This window comes from Lemur catta, chromosome 7 (assembly GCF_020740605.2).
Source record: "Lemur catta isolate mLemCat1 chromosome 7, mLemCat1.pri, whole genome shotgun sequence".
Lineage (NCBI taxonomy): Eukaryota > Metazoa > Chordata > Mammalia > Primates > Lemuridae > Lemur > Lemur catta.
Genome location: NC_059134.1, coordinates 72091152 through 72113751, shown reverse-complemented (window position 1 = coordinate 72113751; position 22600 = coordinate 72091152). Strand labels below are relative to the sequence as shown.

Below are 22600 nucleotides of genomic sequence, written 5' to 3'. Positions count from 1 at the left end.
TGTGGTAAAATATATATGACATAAATTTGCCATTTTAAGTGGCATCAAGTACATTCACATTGTTGTACAACCATCATCACCATCCATCTCCAGATCTTTTTCATTTTCCCTACTGAAACTCTGTACCCATTAAACAGTAACCCCCAGTCCCCCATCCTTGCAGTCTGGTCACTCTGTTTTGTTGAATAGCATGCTCCAGATTTTTCAGTGTCTTTCTTCCCACCACAAATGGGGGTTGAAAAAAGTCTCATGGAAGGGTTTTCTTTGAGTTCTTTAAACTCCCATTGGGGAGCCCAAGAGTTAAAGGTTTGTACCAGCTGCAGCAAACTTTCAGGATAGCAGATGGTTACAAAATTGGTGTCAATACAGCTGCTTTGCCTGGGATGGGTCTGGCAAAGAGACTTCTACACGCTGTACATTTCTTTCAAAAACATTAAAGGACATGGCTTGGCCTAGCTTTGGGGAGAAACCAGCAGTTTTGGAATTCTTCAATAGCATCACCTTATGGTGAAGATTAAATGATAAAATTCATGTCAAGTATGTAATGCAGTGTCTGGCATATGTAAGGCCTTTATATGTAGGCTTTTTTTTTTTTTTTTTTACCATTATTGCACCATGGCAGAGACAGTATATATGTTTTAGTAGTTAATCCACACAGTAGGTAGATACCATCTTCATTTTCCATGAAGAAACTGAGGCTCTGAGCCAACAATATCCCCCAAATTACAGAGCTAGTAAGTAGCAGAGTAGCAGAATTGAGATTCAAGCCTATACTGTATCTCTCATAAGATGCTCCTGTTGTGATATACCAAGGAAGGAATTCTATGTGTGAGTTATACTGACTTCATTCTTGGTGTTTCATCTTCGTATCTGTTCTAGTCCTTCTCTGGGATCCTATCTTCTTGCTATTTCTTTTTCTTAAAAGCATGCACCTAACGTCCAAGCTTCAGAGCTTTTTGGGTTTACCAGTACCTGTTCCCTATGCCATCTTGAAATGATCACTCACAATCTTAGGTGAGCTCTTTGCTCTACAATAGGAAACTAAAATCATGTGTGCAAATCATGGAACTCTCTGGCTTTATTGGATGAGTTTCTAAGAGCTAATGAGCTGTGCACAGAATTTAGAGAAAGCGTTGGTTGGGATTTGGTCAGAAAATAGTGCTTTTTAGGACATTCAAGACACCCAGAAGCACTGAGTGGAGTTTGTTTAGAAAAGAAAATCCTTACTTTTGACTACCATAAGTGATTGGAATTCATTCTCCTTTCAGAAAACAAGATCCAAGTCACTCTCATTTGTTCTTTTTCATGGTTGCAAGGAAGCTCAAAGCCAACCCTGGGTGCTCAATCACAGCATGTATATAAACTCCCAGGGCTGGCATTTGGATGCTCTTCCTTTCCATAGTTTTGAATTTCCACTTCTATTTCATGTACTATGTTATAAAAATTCCCTTTGGAAAGAGATGAGCTTAGAGTAAGTATAATAAATCAGTAAAGACGTAAGTGCCTAGAGGTCAAGGACCATTTTTGTTTATCGTGGTGTCCCTAGCACATAGCCCGGTATCTGACATATAATAGATGGTCAATAAATGTTAGTCAGTTGAATGAATGAAAGATATTAATGAATAAGCATTCAAAATGACTTAAACAGGATAGCATCTTTGGTACTTTCCTTTGGACTCTCAGCTACCAAGGCCATCTCAAGGTAGAAGCTTTAAAAGGTGTTCCTTGGACTTATTAAGGAATTGTGTGCACGTGCTAATAACAGACACCACAAATAATAATGGCTTAAACAAAAGAGATGTGTTTTCTCTATTATGGACTGAATTGTGTCTCCCCCAAATTCACAGATTAAAGCTGTAACCGCTGTGTGACTATGTTTGAAGACAGGGCGTATAAGGAGGTGATAAAGTTTAAAGTGTGGTCATAAGGGTGAGGCCTTAATCTGATAGGACTGGTGTCCTTATAAGAAGAGGAAGAGACACCAGGGGTTGCTCTCCCTTTGTGTGCACAGGAAAGGCCATGTGAGGACACAGCAAGATGGTGTGTCCATCTGCAAGCAGAGAAGAGAGGACTAACAAGAAACTAACCCTGATAGCACCTTGATCTTGGACTTCTAGCCTCCAGAATTGAGAGAAAATTAATTTCTGTTGTTCGAATCACACAGTCTATGGTATTTTTGTTATGGCAGCCCAAGTAGACTAATACACTTGCACATGAGAGGTCTGGTGATATTCAGCTCAGAACTGGTATAATAGTTCTATGGGTATCAAGGACCCCAGTTATTTTTCTTTCTCTCTTTTACTATCCTTGACATAGGCTTTCATCTTCAAGATTTTCTCATGTTCTGAGATGGCTGCTAGCAATCTTCAGGCAGGTGGAAGGGAGAAAAGAAAAAAGGAGGCCCTTTTAAGACACTTTCCCTGAAGTGCTACCCAGCACAGTGGTTCCACTTAGAACTCCTTGGCCAGAACCTAGTTACATAGCCACGCCTAACTATAATGAAGTCTGAGAAGTTAGACTTTTAGCTGGGCACATGGCTACCCGTAATAAAATCTGGGGTCTGTTACTAGCAAAGACGGGGAGAATGGATCTTGAGTAGGTGACCAGCAGTCTGTGCCTTAAAGGGCATGAGCACTTTGGAGAACGAGGAAGCTTGACATCAGCTTGTCACACACAAAAACAATTCTACTTCTCAGAGCCTGAGCAGTCCCCTGAGTACTCTGAGCAAGACAATGGGAGGAGATGGTCTTGTTTTCTGCAGAATAGTCCAAGCCCCCTGCTTGGCTGTAAGGCACTGCTCAGTTTGGGCTTACCCACCTTCCTAGCCTTCTCTTCCCTGTTTGCCAGTACCTTGTCCCCAGCCCTGAACATGCCTGAATTTACCTACATCCCTCTACATGAATGTCCTTTAACACCTTAATATCCTATCCATCCTTCCTGGCCCAGCCCACACTCTTCTTCCTAGAAGCACCTAACTTGCTTTCAGAGAGTAGAGCATGGAAAGGGATAGGGGCAGGGAGGAGCAGTGAGGAATAACTTTACGATAGAGAAACCTGGCAAACACTGCCTAACTGTCAAGGTTAGCATCATCAGTGATGAATCATGTTGATAGTGTGTACCTTTTATATAATGTGTTGGGAAGGACACCTTTACCTCTGTGGTCTTCGTGGTCTTCCTCTCCAAACCCATAGTCGCAGCCTAACCGTGAGTAAAAAAAACATCAGAAAAACTCAAACTGAGGGACATCCTACAGTATACCTGCTATTACTCAAAACTGTCAAGGCCATCAGAAACAAGGAAAGTTGGAAAACCTGTAACAGACCAGAGGAGCCTAAGGAGATGTGACAACTAAATATAATATGGTATCCTGGAGGGGAAGCAGAAGCAGAAAAAGGGAAAAACTAGCAAAATCTGAATAGAGTATGTCATTCAGTTAATTGTAATGTACCAGTGCTGGCCCCTTAGATGTACCACAGTAATGTAAGATGTTGACAATATGGGAAACTGGGGGAGGGGTATTTGGGAACTCAGTACTAACTTTAAAACTTTTCTGTAAATCTAACACTATTTCGAAGTTAAAAGTTTATCAACTTAAATCTCTGCTCTTCTGCTCACTGACAGTATGACTCGGGCAAGGCACTTGGCCCCTCTGGGCTCAGTTCCTCAGCTGTAAAATGGGAGTGATGTACCTTGGCTGCAAGATTGAGAAAAGCTTCAGTGAGACACTGTGCATGACAGTGCATTGGACACAGTGAGCCTTGGCCCTTGGGATGGCTTTTGGTGTTTCCCATATTATTGCTCAAGCGCAGATTCCATTCCTGCCTCTCCGAAATTCCACCCAGGAGACACTCCAGAGGTTTCCCTAGAGGCTGCTGCTGCCATGATACCTAGCAGGGGTCTGCACCTCCCCATTTGGAGTCCTTTGCAGCCAGAATTCTGTGCAGGAACCTTCCCCCGCACCTCTCTTGATAACTTGCTCTTATGGACTAAGATTGCATTTTTATTTTCATATTTCACTTCATTTTTCTTCCTTGAATTTAGTTTTTCTCTTTAGGAATCAGCATATGACTCAAACTGCCAGTTCTAAATTTAGTATCGCCTGTGATACGGAGAATGCATTTAGTGCTGCCTGGGATATGTATTTGGAAATAATGGTTTTATTTATCCACATCCAGTAATTCTGCCTGCCTGCTGTGTTCTTTCAGGAAAGAGTTTGTCATCTCCTTTCCTCCTAATGATGAAATGTTGCCTGCTCAGGTCCCAGAGGCCCAGCCTGAGCCAGAAGTGGGTGACTTGAGTCTCTGTTTAATTAAACAATACCATCCCCAGGTTTCTGCAGCAGTCATAGGGTTCTGTCCAAGGCTTCTTTAGAGGGAGTTTGGAGGGAGGTCTAGAAAGGGCTTATGCACTCTTTGGAGCCTGCAGGCTTATCTCTGGGCCTCGGGCTAAGATTTGCCCCCCCCCCCTTTTTTTCTTTTGAGAATTGCCCCTTCAGTGCTGGAATATGTGGAAGGAGGGGGAAACTCTATGTGTATATAGTTACGTCCTATGTTTTGGTGCTGAGAATTTGGAAGAAGTAAATCACATACAGCTCCTATCCTCTGAGAACTTCTGTTCTCAACGAGACAGACACATAAACATGTAATCAGAGTACAATGTAAGACATGCTGTACTAGAGCAACACACATAGAACAGAATTAGTGTAGAGGGAAGAGAGCAATCTGTGTGGTAAGGAAAGGCACACAAGTGATGCCTGAGTAGAGTTTTAAAGGATAACAGGTGTTTGTATGGGAATGAGGTAGGAGAGCATTCTAGGCAGAGGGACCAGCACATGCAAAGACATGGAGGCATGACGTAGCATAGTATGAAGAACTACAATTCACTTATTTTGTAAATATGTATTGAGCACCTGCCATGTACCTGGTGCCATGCTAATCATTAGAGTTATGCCAGTGACCAAGTCAGACGAGGTTCCGCTCTCCCAAAGCTTGCACCCTTGACCAAGTAGTTTGTATGGCTATGGCATAAAGCAGGACTTGAGGGGTGATATGTGATAAATTGAGGAGATAGGCAGTGTTTATTAGTTTCCCAGGGCTGCCATGATCAAGGACCGCGATTTTGGTAGCTTACAATAGAAATTTTTTTTTTTTTTTTTGAGACAGAGTCTCACTTTGTTGCCCAGGCTAGAGTGAGTGCCGTGGCGTCAGCCTAGCTCACAGCAACCTCACACTCCTGGGCTTAAGCGATTCTACTGCCTCAGCCTCCCGAGTAGCTGGGACTATAGGCATGTGCCACCATGCCCGGCTAATTTTTTTTGCTATATATATTTTTAGTTGGCCAGATAATTTCTTTCTATTTTTAGTAGAGACGGGGTCTCACTCAGGCTGGTCTCGAACTCCTGACCTCGAGCGATCCACCTGCCTCGGCCTCCCAGAGTGCTAGGATTACAGGCGTGAGCCACCGCGCCCGGCCTACAATAGAAATTTATTCTCTCGTATTTACAGTCTCACTTCTGGAGACCAGCAGCCTGAAATCAAGGTGTCCGCAGGGCCATGCTCCTCTGGAGGCTCTAAGAGAGAATCCTTCCTTGCCTCTTCTATCTTCTGGTGCCTCTGGGCATTCCTTAGCTTGTGGCTACAAAAATCTAAGATCTGCCTCTGTCTTCAGACGACCTTCTCTGTGTGTATGTGTCTTCTGTCTCTTATAAGGATACTTGTCATTAGATTTAGAGCCCATCTGTATGGTCCAGATTGATCTCATCCCAAGGTCCCTAACTTAGTTACATTTGCAAAGACTTTCTGGAGGCTCTAGGGAAGGCTCGTTCTTTGCCTCTTCTAGCTTCTGGAGGCTAGCTTCTAGCTTCTATTCTTTGACTGGTGGCCACATCACTCTATTCTCTGCCTCCATGGTCACACTGCCTCCTTCTCTTCTATCTGTGTGTCAGATCTGCCTCTGCCTGTCTCTTAAGAGGACACTTGTGATGGCATTTAAGGTCCACCCAGATAATCCAGGATAATCTTCTCATCTCAGAATCCTTACTTATATCTGTAAAGACCTTTTTTCCAAATAGGGTCATGTTCACAGGTTTTGGGAATTAAGACATTGACATATCTTTTGGAGGGCCACTGATCCACCCACTCTACAGTCGAAGATTGTAAGGTCCTTGTATATTTACCCTGTGAGGTAGGTTTTCTTTTCTTCATTTTTCAGATGACGACACTGAGGCTCAAAGAGATTAAGTGATTTACCCAAGGTCATTCAAAAAGGAAGTAGCAGAATCAGGGATTGAAACCTGGATTTGTTTGAGTCGGAAGCCCATTTTCTTCCTCCTGTGGCCCACTGACCAGAAGTTTTGAGAAGTTTCTCCTTTGGTTTAAAACACAAATGGCCAGTTGGAGAGGGCAAGGAACCTACACCTAGCTATTACCAGGCACTAAGACCTTAGCGGGAGCTGGTTTGAGGGAGCTGTTAGCAGAAAGCAGCTGCTGTAGACATGGACAGGAAGTCTCGGGGAGGGAAGGAAATGGGGATGGGGTGGCAATGAAGATAGGTGGTTTAAAGTCCAGGACCAGGGCAAGGATACCCACTAAATAAGGGAAATAGCACTTAAAGGAAAAGGGGGAGCATGCCGTGCCATTTTGTAGTTTTGCCCAGTGCCTTCTATGGTTCTTTGATGTTCGAGGAGCCTCTGCTTGCCTGCAGCTGGGAAGGTCTCTGGCTGGGGTGGGTACAAGCTGGAGGACCTGAGAATGTGCAGAGAAGGGCTCAAGAACCAAGTCTCTGCTCTGTCTCTCAGTCACTATGTGACCTTAGACAAGGTACTCTTTCTTTCCAAGCCTCTGTTTTCTTATGTGGAAAATGACAGATTTTTTTTTTTTTTGAGATTTAAAGGAGATAAAAATGAAAAGTGACTGGCACAGCCCTGGAATATAATAGGGTCAATGAATGTTACTTCCATTTCATAAAAAAACTCACTTGCTGGACTAGAGCAATGGTTTCCAAACTGGAGGCTCTGAAGCCTCAGAGTCCATAGAGTATATAACAAGGTCCTCAAATCCCTGTGTACACCTACATGCAGCATCATTTTCAAATATATATAGATGGTATTATGTTGACTAAAATACAAGTGCATTTATAAGCTTTACTGAATTCATAGTGACTTTTTGTAATTAAGTGTTGCTTTGATTGGTGTGTATAGAAAGGTCCTGAAACTCTCAGATATTAAAAAAGAGTCCTCAGACTCAAATATGTTGGCAACTACTGGTGTAGCGTGAAAGACAGAGGTATAAACAGACGGATCAGATTATGGGTGAGCAGTGCTATTACAGAGCTATTGCAGAAGCATAGCGGGAAGCTAGACAGCTGCCTGGGGAAATCTGGGGAGGAGGAGAAGATACTGAGGTGAGGCTTTCAAAGATGAGTAGGAGTTTGCCTCATTTGGAGAGGGGGCATTGCAGGTATAGGGAACAGCAGGTTAAAAGTCCAGGTGGCAGGGACTTCAGTTTTGGTGGGGGTCAGGTTGGGAGACCTGCCAGAAAAGAAGACAGGGGCTGGGTCAGGGCCAGGCCTTGAATGCCGTGCTATAGACTTGAAGATCACCTTAGGCAGGGGGAGCCAGGGGCATATTTTAAGTAGAAGAGTAATAGTATTAGATTGGCCTTTTAGAAAGATCACTGCCTTTGCAGCATAGAGAATGGAGCTTCCCTGTGGGGAGGAGTGGGGCCCACAGCAGAGCGCTGCAGCACGAGGTCTCGGGTGCTGTGCCGCCTGGGCCTGAGTCCCAGCCCCACTCCTTGCCAGCCCAGGGATCCAGCTACTTAGTCTCTTAGTTCCTCAATTTTCTGATCTGTAAAATGGATATAATAATGCATCTAGCTCATGGGATTTTTGTGAAATATAAATGAGATACATACATAAGAGCCTGGCATATTGTAGGTGCTTAGTAAATGTTTTCTGGAAAATTTCATACTCCTTTTTTTTTCTTATAATTACCCCGAAAAGAAAGATTTCTTTGTTTGCTTTTTTGTTTTACCGATAAGTAAATTGAAACCCTCAGAGATTACGAAATGTGCCTAAATCCCCACAGTTGTGTAGAGAACTTCCTGTGTGTCTCACTCAGTCCGCATGACAAGTAAGTTCAAATGTGAGACCACTTGTAACACAGCACCTGGGGCAGAAGACACACCCAGAAAGCCATACCCACGTAGTGTCCGTGCACTCTAACAAAAAAGTGTGCACCTGGGCACAGAGGGCTGACTTTCCCAGGCCCCAAGTCTGTCCATCTTAGGGAAGGAGAGGATTGCATTTAACGTGCTTTGGAAACTCCATCAATCCAAAGTCACCTTCTTGATGTCTATGGACATCCATCCCTGGTTCTGTGGGTTTCAAACCAGAGGACAAATGAAGTCAGCTGAGCTCCCTGAGTTCAGCCTGGAGTGGTTATAACACAGTCTTTACCAGGGAGAGCTTGAGAAAGGATGTAGCCTTTGAGTTGAAAACTTGATTTGCCTCTTATTAGCTATATGATCTTAGCTGAGTTTTCAAACCTGTTTCCTCAACCCTAACAGGATTAATATTATTATCACTAGCTATTTCCTCCCACAAACTCTAGCAGCTGTGTAAACATGCAGGCAACCCTTTGACACAGTAACACCAGCAGCGGAGGGGAGGAGGGATCCCTGGTCTTCCAGCAGACACAGAGACAGTGTGCCTGTCTGGGCAGGCTTCCCGGGGAAAGCAGCATTTTTCCTGGTCTTCGAAGGACGCTTTGTTCTATAACATGTAAGGCTGCTTCCCTATCGAGAGGGTTGAGATCTCATCTGAAGGTGAAGTCATTTGTCTGTCACCACATTCCAGCCCATTACCTGAAAAGGAAGCATCACCCTCAGACCAGAATCTGGAAATGAAGGGGTTGGCCCAGGCCAGAGGCACAAGTGAGACAGTGCTTTGCAGGACAGATTTCCCAACCAGGATACCAAAACAATGATCCCCTTAGCACTTTGGGGTCGCTGGCCAGGCCTGGGCTAGCAGGAGCCAGTCATGTCAGACTGCACACTTACCTTTCCATTTACCAACGTGCCAAACGTTAGTGACATGTTGAGAAGTACTGCTCTGAGAGGCCATGCGTTTGAAGCAATAAGCAAGATAGTGACCAAGGAGAAACTGCTGAAAGTTCAAATGCCAGGAAGCTGAGGAAAGACTGCTGCAGATGTATGTTCTAGCTCTTTGGAAAGAGAGGAGTTATTAAAGAGTCAGAAACCTCATCCTGGCAGCCCTGCTTGCTTGTAGATGTGTTTGGATCGCTGTGATTATTTCCTCTTCAGTGCCCGCTAGCATTTAGTAAACTTCTTCCTGCAAATACCGCCCTGTCTCAGCTGCTCTAATGGGAACTGAGGAAAGAGGGTTTCATTCATCCTGAGGCTAGAGTCGCGAGAACAAGGCTCCATTTCCCTAGGAGACACGTGGTAGTGGTTCGCTGGATGGGGAAAGGGGAGCTGGAGGAGGCAGAGTGAAGGCTGCTTGCTCAAGTGACCCTTCCCCAGAGCAGTCCCTGTAGGGTTTATCATTTGAGCCGAGCTCACAGTCCTCCAGCTTTCTGGCAGGAGCCCAGTGGGAACCAGTCTATACCCTGGATTTGCCTCCAGGAGGAAGACCACTCATCGACTAACAAAAACATCATCTTCCCCTGAGTACTGAGGTTAGATTTAAAAGTGATGAAACCTTGAAGGTTTTTTTTGCAGAACAAAACCCTAAGTCCAGAGACAGATTCCAGAGAAGAATATAGATCCTAAAGACTATGTTTTGTGAAAGCAAGTCATCCTGCTTGAATAAGCTAAACTATTCATACCTCCAGTTCCCTTCAGTGTTAACTGCATCCCCAAGGAGAAGGAGAACTCAAAGGAATCAGCAACACTATTTGCTTGGGCCAGGAGATCTTTTCCAGCGTTCTTCAGAGAAATTCTGCTTCCCCCTTGCCCTGCGGTGAAACTGATGCATGGGCTTTGGAGTCATACTTAGCAAGTGAATTGACTCTCCAGGTCTCAGTTTCCTCATTTGTAAACAAACATCAAAATAGCAAAACCTACTTCCCAGGGTCCTTTGAGGATTAAATTAGGTAAATTAGTTGAAAGCATCCAACCCCATGTGTATTTGGCAGGGTTCTCCAGAGAAGCAGACCCAGTAGGATCTGCCTCTTGCTCTATCTCAGAGAGACGGAGAGAGAGACATTGAATTGAAGGAATTGGCACACACAGTAGTGGGGGCCGGCAAGTTCGAAGTCTATAGGGGGCAAGCTGCAGAATGGAGATCTGGGTAAGAGTTGACATTGTAATCTTCAATCAAAGGCTAGAAATTCAGACAAAATTTCTATGTTGCAATATAGAGACAGAATTCATTCTTCTTCAGGAAACCTTAGTCTTTGCTCTCAAAGCCTCCAACCGATTGGATGAGGTCCACTCACATTATGAAGGATAATCTGCTTTAGTTAAAGTTAATTGATTGTTGATCTTTAGATGTGAAAGATAATCACATCTAAAAGATACCTTTAGAGAAACATCTACACTAGTGTTTGACCAAACAACTGGTGTCCATAGACCAGCCAAGTTGACACAAAATTAACCATCACATCATGTAAGGGTTAGGGTTCTGGGTTCTCCACAAAGACATTTCCTTCTTTCCCTCCTTCCTTTCCTTCTTTTTGAAGTTGTTGCTGAGATCTCAAGAGGCTTCACTTAATGCCATCTCTGGCATGTGGGCCCAGAAGCTGTTAGAAGCTGAGCAGTGGGGCCTGTGTGCTTCTTCTGTCCCTCTGAGATCTGTTTCTGCTGACTTTACGTCCCAGGGCAGCAGTGTCCCTACTTTCTGAGTCAAGCTCTAGGGTAGCCTGAGTGGTTTTCCACTGAAGCCTGTGCTCCAAGCCATACCATTTTTCCTCTGTATCCTAAATTGGTTTTGATCTGCTTCTGTAATATTTGCAGTGTTCATTCATTATTTTTGTTTCTGAGGTTTGACCTGGGCTCTGCCACAGTGAGGATATTTTAACTACCAGGATGACCTTTCTAGCACGGGTTAGTTAGCAGTGACTAAGAGACTGGAAGGAAAGACTTTGTGGGCAAGCAAGAGTTAACTCCCTGCTTAGAACGTTTCAGGTGGCATTCTGCCTGGAAGTAGAGAGCTGGAGTCCATTCCATGGCAGAGATTTATACTCCGCAGGTGATCCAAAATGCTTCTCATTTTAATGGAATGTGGCATTGCTTTTGCCAAAGTTGAAAAATGCCAAGATGGGATCTCTAAAGCAGCATAAGGTTGTGAAAAGAGATCTGGACCAAGAATTAGAAGACCAGAACCCTGCCACTACTTTCCCATGTAATCGTGAACTTAGGCCTCAGCTACCTTTTTATGACATCTTGCAAATAAAACCACCTCATCTTTGCACAGACACCACTTGACAGCTTTCAGAGCACTCTCACCATTCATCATCTCTGGTCTTCACACCAACCTCGTGAGGTAGGCAGGATTTAGGTATAGAAATGAGCCCTTCGCATTTTCCAAGCAAGGACACCAAGATTCAGAGACATTAAATGACTAGCGTAAATTCACAGATGGGAAATGATAAAGCTGAGATTGAATACAGGATCCTTAGTCCATCCTGTTTTGGGATAGCCTTCTCCATACAGTGACATCCATGGAACTGCAGGGGAGAGCACACAGTAGAGCTGGCAGAAAGATGGCAGATCCAGCCTAGGAGAGGGGGTGACGCTGCCTTCACACTGTCAAAGCTCCCAAGGCTTTGGAGGGAGATAGTCTGAGTGGACTCCCATAAACTGAAGGAGATTGGTCTCCAGCTATTCAAATTAAAATGTTTTCTCATGCTGTTGGTTTAATTCAGAAAACATTTATTGAGGCTTTATCACATACCAGGCTCTCTACTGGGGGGCAGAATAAGTAAGCAGAAGTGTAATGAAAGGTAGACTGGTAAGTTTTATATTTGAAATGTAAACAGAGGGCTTTGAGTTTACAGTCAAAGGTACAATTAAGTCTTCCTGGAAAGATGAGGGCAAATACAGCTGAGCCCTGAAGGATGAAGCAGGATTTGAACATTAGGAGACAGGAGGAAAGTGATCTCTCCTGCTCGTCCTTCTTGGCCCCCGTGCCACAGTCACCACTGCTATGAACTGCCATCCCACATGCAGCCGGTGACAGACAGCCTGTTTGCTGTAGGACCTGCCAGACCCAACCCCGGTGGAGCCTCTACCATGGCTTGTCAGATTTGATGCAGTCCCCTGAGGCATGTACTGCAGAGCAAGAGAAGCTGTGCCTGGCAGCTCTTAGAAGAGTGTACAGCAGGAGGGGAGGCACCTGCGGCCCTTGGCAGAGAGATGGGCAGGTTGGAAGGAGGTGCTTTTCTTAGTGATTGTGCCCACCCCTCCTAAGGGGCTGAGAGGCAGGAGCTGTTGCTTTGCATGTGTGATTTTAGACTGAGAGTGTTTTGTGTCTTTATTTTAAAACTGGTTTCTCAGTCTCCTGTGCAGTTTTCTGTCAGCTCGTTACCATGGAGAAGTGGGTTGGGGCTGGAAGCTCTGTCTCTCTCTGTCAGCATTTCTAGACCCACCAGCTGCCTCCTGCCCCTTCCACAGATGGAGGCGGGTAGGACCTCACTTGGTGGGCAGACCCTTTCTCTGCAAGCTGGAACTGCATCTCAGTTCTCTTTCGGATGCTGGTTTCATTTTTCCACATATTGACTCATCAACTCTGTTGAGTGCCTTTTGTGTGCCAGGCACTGTGCTGTGCTCTGCAACTGCAAAGATGACTGCGGCTAGTGGCACACACATCTGTGGTGACCCTGCCAGCCTGTTCTGTCACAACATCTCTTTCTTGCACTGTTCCTCAACCTCATTCTTTGCAGAATTGAAAGGACTAAGTTTGTTTCTCTTCCAGCCTTTCCAACTGCTCATTTAGATTCTCCCTGGAAGCTACCCACTAGTCCCTGCACTCCAGGCTCTCACTTCCTCCTGGTGTCCCCTTGCCCAGCACGGCACCTGGGGCGAAGGAGGGGTGGGATGAGGAAGTGTATGTCTAATGGAGCCCTTTATCAGACCGCCCAGAAGTCTGCCCTTTCTTCTGGAGGCAGCATGTGGCAGCAGGAGGCTATGGAAAAAGGAAGGACTTTGGAACCAGATAAATCTGTACTTGAGTCTCTACCTTTTTCTAGCTGTGTGATTTTAAGCAAGTGGCTTCTTCACTTGGAGCTGTAGTCAAACCCAAAACTTTTCTGTAAACCTGCGCCACCAGACTATCAGTAATTGAGTTTTGACAATTTAAAAAACAGTGTAGAATATATTGGTGTCCATTTAACCCTAACAGGTGCTCTCCTGGCTACATCCGTGTGGGACCCAGTTGAGAAAAGTTGTCTTGCAAAGAGCCCCGCATTAGGATCAAGAGACCTGGCACTGGGTCCTGGCTGTGACCTTGATGTATTGTGTGACCTTAATCAAGTCTCTTTCCTTACCAAGACCTCAGTTTCCCTGCCTGAAACATTCAGAAATTGGACTAAGTGATCTTGGAGGGTTCTTTTAGCTTCCCAAATCTGAAGATTCAACTTTAAAAGGAAAATCTTATCTCAGCTACTTCCACCACCATCACCAATGCCCCTAGGCTGGAGGCTGACCTCAGCGTGACCCCTTCTGCCAGCCTGGAAGCTGCTGTCCCAGGAGGCTCTGGGCTAGAATGCTGGTATTAGATGCAGAAATCTTTCTGATGTAAATATCCATTGAATGCATCATCTCTCTTCCCACCCCCAGTCCGGTGGCTGGGCTTGGCTTGTATCCCAGAACAGTGGAGAATTGCTGGAAGGAGGTTTTTGGACCCCCACCCCCCTTCACTTGTGTCCTCAGGACCTTTGGCTAGCAAGGATTCTATTTCCTGAGCTGTCTGCAATCCAGGGCTCTGTTAGGATGGTGAAGGATCCAGAGATACAGAAGTCCTCGTCTCCACAGATAGTCTCACAATCCGTGACGTGGACAGGTGAAATAAAGCAGAACTATAAAGTTCATGGGAGGCTTGTCAAGGGAATGCTTTGGGTTCTAGTCACAGCCCTTCTTCTGTCTTCTCTGGGCCCTAGTTTCCTCTTCTGCAGAGTTTTGAGGATTGGGCTGATAGTCAGTCAGTTCCCATGCTGCTCTGAAACTTCACCGTAGCTTAGTGTGGGAGTAATTGTTGTAGACTTTTAGAGGAAGGAGGACTTGGGCTGAGTCTTAAAGCCTGGGCTAGGATTTGGACTGGCCCAGGAGAAATGGATGAGGGTGTTCCTGATGGCAGGGAGGGGATGCCTGAGCACAGGCAGACCGTAGAGCGCAGGCTGAGGGCAGGGCAGGTTGGGAAGCCCTCCTGACAAGAGCAGAGGGCTTCTGCGGGATACAAGGAGTGAGAGCCATCTCAGAGTAGGCAGCCCTTGCCTTCCATCTGAGGGCCATGGTCCCCAGGGGCTTGGGGCCACCCAGTGGTATCTACAGGACAGAGAAGCAAATAAGGCAGGTTGAAAGCAGGGCTCCTTCCCTAACTGAGAGCCCTAGCCTGATGCATATCATGACAGAAAGACCTCAACCAAGGAGGCTCTGGGTCAAAGCAAGGAGAGGCTACCCCTCTCCAGGTCCTTTCCTTCTCATGCCAGGAAGGCATAATCCTTTTAAGTTGGTAGGATCAAGCCAGAGTGTGGGAGAATGTTTTCCTGGGATAGCGCCCCTGGTTCATGGTCTGTTCTTCCTCAAATGCTTTCTTGAACTCAAGGTGACAAGAGGCATATTTTAGCTGTGTCCTTGGGGTTGGATTCTAGATTCATCTGCCAGGCCTGTGAATCAAAGAATCTCACATGCTAGATCTCCATGCTCCAAGTCTCCTGGCTAAGGCTATCTGGCTCCTCTTACCCCTCTATATCCACAGCTTCACCGATGCCGAGTCCTCTTGGTCCTGCCTCCCTCTGTATCCCTCTTTTGCATCCCACTGCCACTGAGATAGCTCAGGCTTTGTTCATCCTCTCTATCCTAGACTTTGCCTCTGCCTCCAGACTCATCTCCCTGTAGACCCTCCTCCACATTCAGTCTAAAGCGTTTGGAAAAGTGCCTGGCATAGTGCATGTGCTCTATAAATGGTATCTATCATGACGACAATAACAATGATTGTTATTATGCCAGGTTTTGCTTCTGAAGCACAGATTTGATTCTGCTACTCTCTTGCCCAAAAGCCTCCTTAGTGGCTTCCAATTGGCTGCCAAATAAAGTCCAAAATCTTTAGTCAGCCTTTTTGAGGATTATATTTTCTGAGCCATCTGCAATATGCCCCCTACCTATCATCTTGAATTTATTTCCTTCTACTACTTTTTGCACCACTTCTTCCACCAGATGGAACCACCACCATTAGCTCTGCAAGCCCTTCCTTTCCCCCAGCTAGGTAGGTCTTGGTTCACACTGTTCTCCCTACTTGGAATGCCCTTCCTCCCCTCACCCCTACTTTTTTTCTTCTTGTAGGAAGTCTCTGCTGATCCCCTAGACTATATATATAAAATTATATGCTTTTATGGCAGATGCCATGAATGGTTCATTTTATATCCCTTATGGCATCTACCAAGTAAAACTCAATAAACATCTTATGAATGATTTTATGAATGAGTGGAAAGACCTACTTTCAAGCAAGCTAGAATTTGAATTAGGAAAGTTGTCAGGCTTGTCCAGCCAAGCCCCAATGCCTGTGCGCTTCCTTGGAGGGATCTGGAAGTTCTCTAGAGGACAGATAATGCAGTTAGCCGACTCTACATGGTCATGACCCCTGTGTGCTGTATATAAGTAAATTGGCTCCTCTTACAGCAAAGTGGCAGGAGAGGGTAGAAACCTAGGGGGGTAGATAGTAGTCACGGAGTTGGCTCCTGCTGGGGTGATAGGGATCAACCATCCAAGGTTTAGGGACCTGTATGATCCTGGGAATGTCACCATTCTGGCTGGCTAGAAGTCTGACAGCAGGAGCCTTAAGGTAATTATCAGTGGGCATTCAAATGTCAAGACGCTCAAGCCAGACAGCAACCTGGGGGACAGATAAGAGGCTCAAGCCCTTAAGTAGTGGAATGGTCTGAGAAAGCCTAGGCAGAGTGTCAGGCCCTGCTCGGCCAGTTAGAGCTAGCCCTCAGTTTCGGGCACACCAGCCCTGTGGCTGCACATGCCCGGGGGCGTCAGCAGGGAGGCTATCAAAGGGAAATGGGCTCCCTTTCTGGGTCAGGATTGACTTGGAAATAGGCATGGCCTCAATTCAAAAACACCTTCTTCTGGTCTTCAATTCCCTTAAGTGGGCCGGGCTGGGGGAGGCAATGGCCAACATATAGCCAGGCCTAGAGGTGAGTCGTGCTTTCCCTCCTGGTTCACAGTCTGGCTCACCAGGCTGTTGCTTCCATTTCAAACTCAAGCCATGATCATGGCACCCTGTAGGCCACCGTTTGGAAAAGCCAATCTTAGGCTGACATTCACTGCCTATAAATGGCGAGGAATTAGGCTAATCAGTGGCTCTTAATTCCCCAACAAATGCAAGTGCTGTGCTAATTGCCAGGGTCCACGCCGGCAGATCCCTGGTTGGCAGCATCAGACAAGAGAAGTGGTAATTTGGAGGCTGGAGTGGGGGAGGGCCTGCTTCGTTGGCTGAGCCAGTTAAAAGCCATGTTACCCCCGAATGAGCCACAGTGCAGAGAGCCAGGTTCTGGCCTCTTTATCAGCCAAGGAACTAAGTGAGTGACCCAGAAGTGTCTTTGCAGAAGCTAAACCTGAGCACCAATGTTCAGCAATTTATGGGTTTTGTTACTGTTGTTTGTTTGGCGGGGGGGAGTTGTTTTGTTCTGTTTTTGGTTCATTGAGGAAGATTCCACCAGCAGCCTGGCATGGCACTGCCAGGGCAGCTCATCAGGGATAAAGCATCCCGAACCTTGGTCTGCCATTACCATGGCAACATCACATTTCCAGACTCTCCAGGCAACCTCACTGGCTTCCATCTGCTGGTGTGAAAGATTCAGCTGGAGAAGGACCACTGCTCTTTCTCTATTAGAGACAGAGCAAGTTGTGAAGACAGGGAACCATTCACCAAGGACCAGGGTCTTAAAAGAAAATGCTGTTCCATTGTTGTAGGGGCTTCCTGGTGAAATGGTATTTGAGTGGTTGTTAAAGCTTTCCTGTCTGTTACAGTCTGTCGGGGGAGAGCTACAGGATCAGAAGAGACCTCGTAGAGGAGAAAAGTAAGGGGAGAGGGAGAAGAGTAGGGGGTGCAGCATGAACAAACGCCTGGCTCGGGAGTGGGGTGAATGGAGTGTGTAGATGGGTGGGCAGTTGGGTTTGGTGGGAGAACAGACATTGATGGAGATAGGTAAATGTAGGTAGCTGTGTCTCTCTCAAACCTGCTGGTTTGAGCCCTATCTGGTGAAAGCCTGACAGTGTTCTTCACTCCACCCAGGTTTTGTCTGATGCCTTCCTCTCCTGAGGAACGGGAACTGATGGCCATACCTCACACCCCACTTCAGGTGGGCATTTCTCCCTTTCTCTCTTGGCTCACAGTTGTTCCTGTATCTCTTGTGCCCACTAGAGTCATTGAACCTCTACATTTCAGAGAGGAAGATGCTTGCCCAAGATTGCCCCGCAATACAGAGGCCATGAAACACAGGAGTTGAGAACTTAAGGTCTGGACAGACTGACCTTGGTTTGCGTCCTGTCTCCACCACTTAATTTTCGGGTGAGCCTAAGCCTCAGCTTCTTCGGGGGTGAAATAGTGATCCTGAACGTTCCTACCCTATTGGCTTATTATGTGTGTGAAATGAGATAACAAAATAGCATAGCATACTTCTTGGTATATAGTAAAAGCTCAGGAAATGTTAGTTATTTTCTGGATTATCATATTCATCTTGGCTCTTTCCTCCTTGTTTTTCCTTTCATACATAAGGCACCCAAATATCACTTTATCTGGAACTGATATCAGAAGGATGTTTGTTGACTAGGTGAATGCACAAATGATCAGAAGAAGGCACTGTCCGCATTGAAGGGCTGCACTCTTCTGTCCAGTGTTTTCAGCTTTGGTGTGGTTTGGTCTCCATAGGACTGGATCCAGGCCAGCCTGCACAGTGAAGTGACCTGCCCATTCAGGGTCCATCCCAGCTGCCCTGTGGCCCAGGACTTATACTTCCTGGGGCTGTGGGTTTCTTGAAGGACAGATGGGATAGATTCTTCCCTACCTTTGGCACAGTGTATGGTATTCACAGTAACTCACACCTGCATGTATAGTACACAGAAGGTTTCCACTCACTCTCCGGGAGCCTCACCATAGCAGTGGAGCTGTCAGGAGTTAATAGCCCATGTTATGGATGAAGACATTGAGGCTCAGTAACAGGGAGTGGCTTGTCCAAGAGCACACAACAGGAGAGCTGGCAGAGGGCTTGCTCCCATCTTCTGACTGCAGTGCTGGTGGTCTGTCCCCTGGATGAAGGCTTTTAGGGTCCATAGATATTTTGAGAATGTGATCCCAGTTAGGTAAAGAACACTGGGCTTGGAGTCAAAATACCTTGATTTTGCTCATGACCCTGTTACTTACAAGTTCACAGCTCTTAAGTGAGCCACTTCTCTTCTAGATGTGCTTCCTCCTGATCTTCCTGCTTCAGGTTTATAGTGGGGCTTCTGGGGCTTTGGAAAGTCTGAAACTCCAAGTGACCGGTGAAAGGAGCACTGTCTCCATGAGCCCTTGAGCTCAGCAAACCTGCAGCCCCTGCAGGTCCAGATATGCTGTGGAATTACAGCCTGGGTATGTTGAAAAGTACATTCCATTGTCCTGGAACAAAAACCATCAGAGCTGGAAGGGCCCTTGGAGACCACTAAAGCTGATATAGGTACGGAAACTGAGGCCCTGCGAGAGGCAGTGACTCACTCACAGTGTGCTGAGGTCCTGGCAGAGGCGAGCCTCAGCGCCTAGATTTGACACCCAGCACCGCGCTGCTATAGCGCCATGCTGCTGCCACGAAGGCGAGGCCTGGCATTCGCCCCTGCTCTGAGTACCTCACTTGAATTCATTTTAAGGCGTCAAATAGAGAAGGAAGAGTTTCTCAAAGAACTGTGTGTATCAGGCAGTATTTTCAACAGTGTTGGTTTTCTAAAACTTTTTTTTATTATAAAAGTAATATGTGGCTGGGCACAGTGGCACAGGCCTGTAATCTCAGCACTTTGGGAGGCTGAGGTGGGAGGATCACATGAGCCCAGGAATTTGAGACCAACCTAAGCAATATAGTGAGACCTTGTCTCTACAAAAAATTTTAAAAAAAATTTTTTTTGGAAAAAAGTAATAAATGATCACTGAAGCAAATTTGGATAATAGAGAAATGTTCTATTTAGAAGGAACCAAATTAAGGGATATTCTTAGCCCTCAGAAGTAACCCCATAAGAAGGTTGATATCTCTTAGATGGAGGCTTTTAGACCAATGTTTCTCCAAACCTTGCAATACTTTCTGGAAGTTTAGCTACAGAAAGTAAGAGAGTAACGATCCACAGAGGCCTCTAAGTAAATTTAGTTTTACAGACTTCAGACAGTTAGGTATACTACTACTAGTAGTAATAATAATAGTTATTGGCATTTATAGAGTCTCTTCCAGGTAACAAACTACTTTTCTATAGGTATACTCCCATGATTATTTGATCATTAGAAGAATCCTATAAAGTGGGGAAAATAAGTATTATGTTTCCATTTTGCAATGAGAAATTTGAGCCCAAGAGAGATTAAGTAGCAGTAGAGCTATAAGCCAGGTGTGGTGGCACACACCTGTAATCCCAACAACTCAGGAGGCTGAAGTAGGAGGATTACTTGAGGCCAGTAGTTTGAGACCAGCCTGGGAAATGTAGCAAGACCCCCATCTCTAAAAAAAGAAAAATTAGTGGGGCATTGGTGGCACGCACTTACAGTTCCAGCTACTTGGCAGGTTAAGGTGGGAGAATGCTTGAACCCAGGAGTTCCAGGCTGCAGTGAGCTATGATCGCACCACTGTACTCTAGCCTGGGCGACAGAGTGAGGCTCTAAAAAACTAAACAAAACAATAGAGCTACTAATTTCGAACAAATACTTGGCATAAAGAAAGCAGAAGGCACCTAATAAATACCTGTGAATGAATGAATGAATGAATGCCGGCTCCTTCTAGGGATGCCTATAGAAATCATCTGGTCCAGTAGTTTCCAAAGTCTGCTCTGGGAAGCCGTGAGATTCCGTGGGGCTAGTTGGGGGTAATGGGAGGCTCAGTGGATGGGGCTTTGAGCCCCTCACCCCTGTTCCAAGTAGGGTAGTTTCAGTGTTGCTTCTTTTACACACTAGGAGATTGAAAACAATTTAGCTAGTCCAACTCCTACTGCAGTGGTTGCCAAACTCTGGTGTGTGTCAGGAGCTCTGAGGGAGATTCTGACAGTTGGTCTGAGATGAGCATCAGGACTCTGATTGTTTACAAGTGCAGATGGTCATCAGGCCACCATTTGAAAAATAGTGGCCTGCTTCTTAGAGTGGGGGAAGGTAAGACCCAGGGAGAGTATAGGCCCCACTAGGAGTCTAAACCTTGGGTACCTCATCCACTGCCCTTCCCCCTGTACCACAACTGCAACTGAGCCAGAAAACAAATGACACAGCAGAGAATAATAGCACAGTTTCCATAGCAATGCTTAGCGGCTTGTGCCTATCAGGACACCTCAGACAAACACTAATCTGAACCCTCAGCTAGAACTTGGGTGAAATGTTATCTACTTGTTCCATGCAAGGGGTCTTGGGGGATGGGAGGAAGGAAGGAGGGATGGCACAATTTTGTTGTGTACTCCTGTACTGGGGGATTCTCCCCAATTTACTAATGGCTGGCAGCAAAGACCAGACCAAGGAGGACTAAGAACTGGGTCCTGGGCAAAAGACACAGGACAATCCTAGTGGCAGATGGGTAGATGGGGAAGAGAACAAGTGCCAAACCAGCATGTATCATGTGATGGACTGACTCTGTGCTGGGCACTTTACTTACTCATTTGAAAAAATACAAGCAAGAGGAGAATGATTATTTATATTAATAGATGAAGAAACTGAGTATTAGTCATACACAGTAGGTAACAGGGCAAGACCAAACCCAAGCCTGTCTGGCCCATAGCTACTGAGCAGCAACCATTCTTTCCAAATGCCCTGACCCACTGGCTGAGGACTTGAGATATATACTGCCCAGCTAGCTCTTCCTTGTCTCGGGAAGGAGAGGGTCAGTCTACAGGCGGGTGGATGGATCTCATTCAAAGAGCTGGGATGGGCTAGGCCAGACCAGGCCTAGAGCCAGAGGTGCTCTGGCTAGTCCTTAGCTCCAGTGTCTCCCTTCCCTGATAACTGAGGCAGCAGGTGCCCTATAAAATGTCTTTAATATAGGCCACCCCAGCGGCCCCCTGCACATGTATGTGCATACATGCACACACAGCGGTTCCTCTGGATTGGTGATCCCTATGGACAGCCTGCCCAGCTCTTTGGTTTGGCAGGACCCTCAAAGAAATGAGCCCTCCTGAGGCAACTGACAACTATTCATTGCTAAAAGAAATATTTATTGAGCATCTTTTATGTACCCGTAACTTTTCTGAGTGCTGGGGATGCAGCAGTTGAATAAAAAGAAATTTTTGCTTTCATGGAGCTTCTCATTCTGTTGGGTAGACAGACAAGCAAGTGTGTGTGATGGGTGTTATGTGCTGCAAAGGAAAATAAGCAGTGTAAGGGGATTGAAGGGTGGAACTGGGTGATCCGGGAAGGCCCTCGGAGAAGGTGCCATTTGAATTAAGACCTGCGTGAAGGGAGGGAGGGAGGGGAGCCATATGGTTATCAGGGAGGAGTGTTCCAGACAGAGGGAACAGCCAGTGCAAGGGCTACAGCCAGAAGCATGACTGGCCAGTTGGAGGAAGAGCAAGGAGACCAGTGTGGTTGAAAGGGAGTGACTGAGGATGAACGTGACAGCAATGGGCATTAGAGAGGTAGCTGGGACCAGATGGTGTAGCACTTACAGGCTAGGGTCCAGACTGTGGATTTCCTTCTGAGCTAGGATGCCATTGAAGGATGTGCACTCTGTGGACATATGTGCCTGGCCTCAACCTTAGTGCCTCCAGCCCGCTTGTCTAGGAGGGTAATCAGTCCCTTGGGACTGAGCCCACAGGAGGCTGAGTAGTCCCAGCTGGGGACATGTACAGTCATATGGGCAGGGAGCCCATCGGGCCTCACCAGGCCTCCCTGTCTTCATTTGTATGTTTCTCCTGAGAGCCAGAACTGAGGGGCCTCTCAGGGCTGCCTACCGCACGGGCCCTCGTTTCTGAGCAGCCTTACACTCTCTAGGAATTAGATGTCCCAAAGAGCATCTAGCAGCAGGGTCTGCAGCATTTCTCATGCAAACACTGCATCCTCTGGGAACACTTCTGTTGACACCACAGCCCAGGAGAGGAGCACTGTGCCTGTGTCGCCAAGCCTCACAGTCCTGAACATTCACCAGGGTACGGAAGAAAGCCACTCCCAATGGAACCAGTAGGAGAACTTGGGCTGGTGGTTATAATTATCCAAA

The 22600-nt window shown here is 46.2% G+C and overlaps 1 protein-coding gene across 8 annotated transcripts in view; it reads left to right on the top strand.

The window, feature by feature from the left end:
- Positions 1 to 22600, top strand: part of SERGEF (secretion regulating guanine nucleotide exchange factor) — a 227434-nt gene that overhangs the window by 188268 nt on the left and 16566 nt on the right. Inside the window, exon 11 of one of the 8 annotated variants that reach the window (XR_006736471.1) lies at positions 17608 to 17754. The exons of the other annotated variants lie outside the window; for them this stretch is intronic. The gene's annotated coding sequence lies outside the window, so the exon portion shown is untranslated. The remainder of the gene's footprint in view (positions 1 to 17607; positions 17755 to 22600) is intronic. 8 annotated transcript variants of the gene reach the window in all.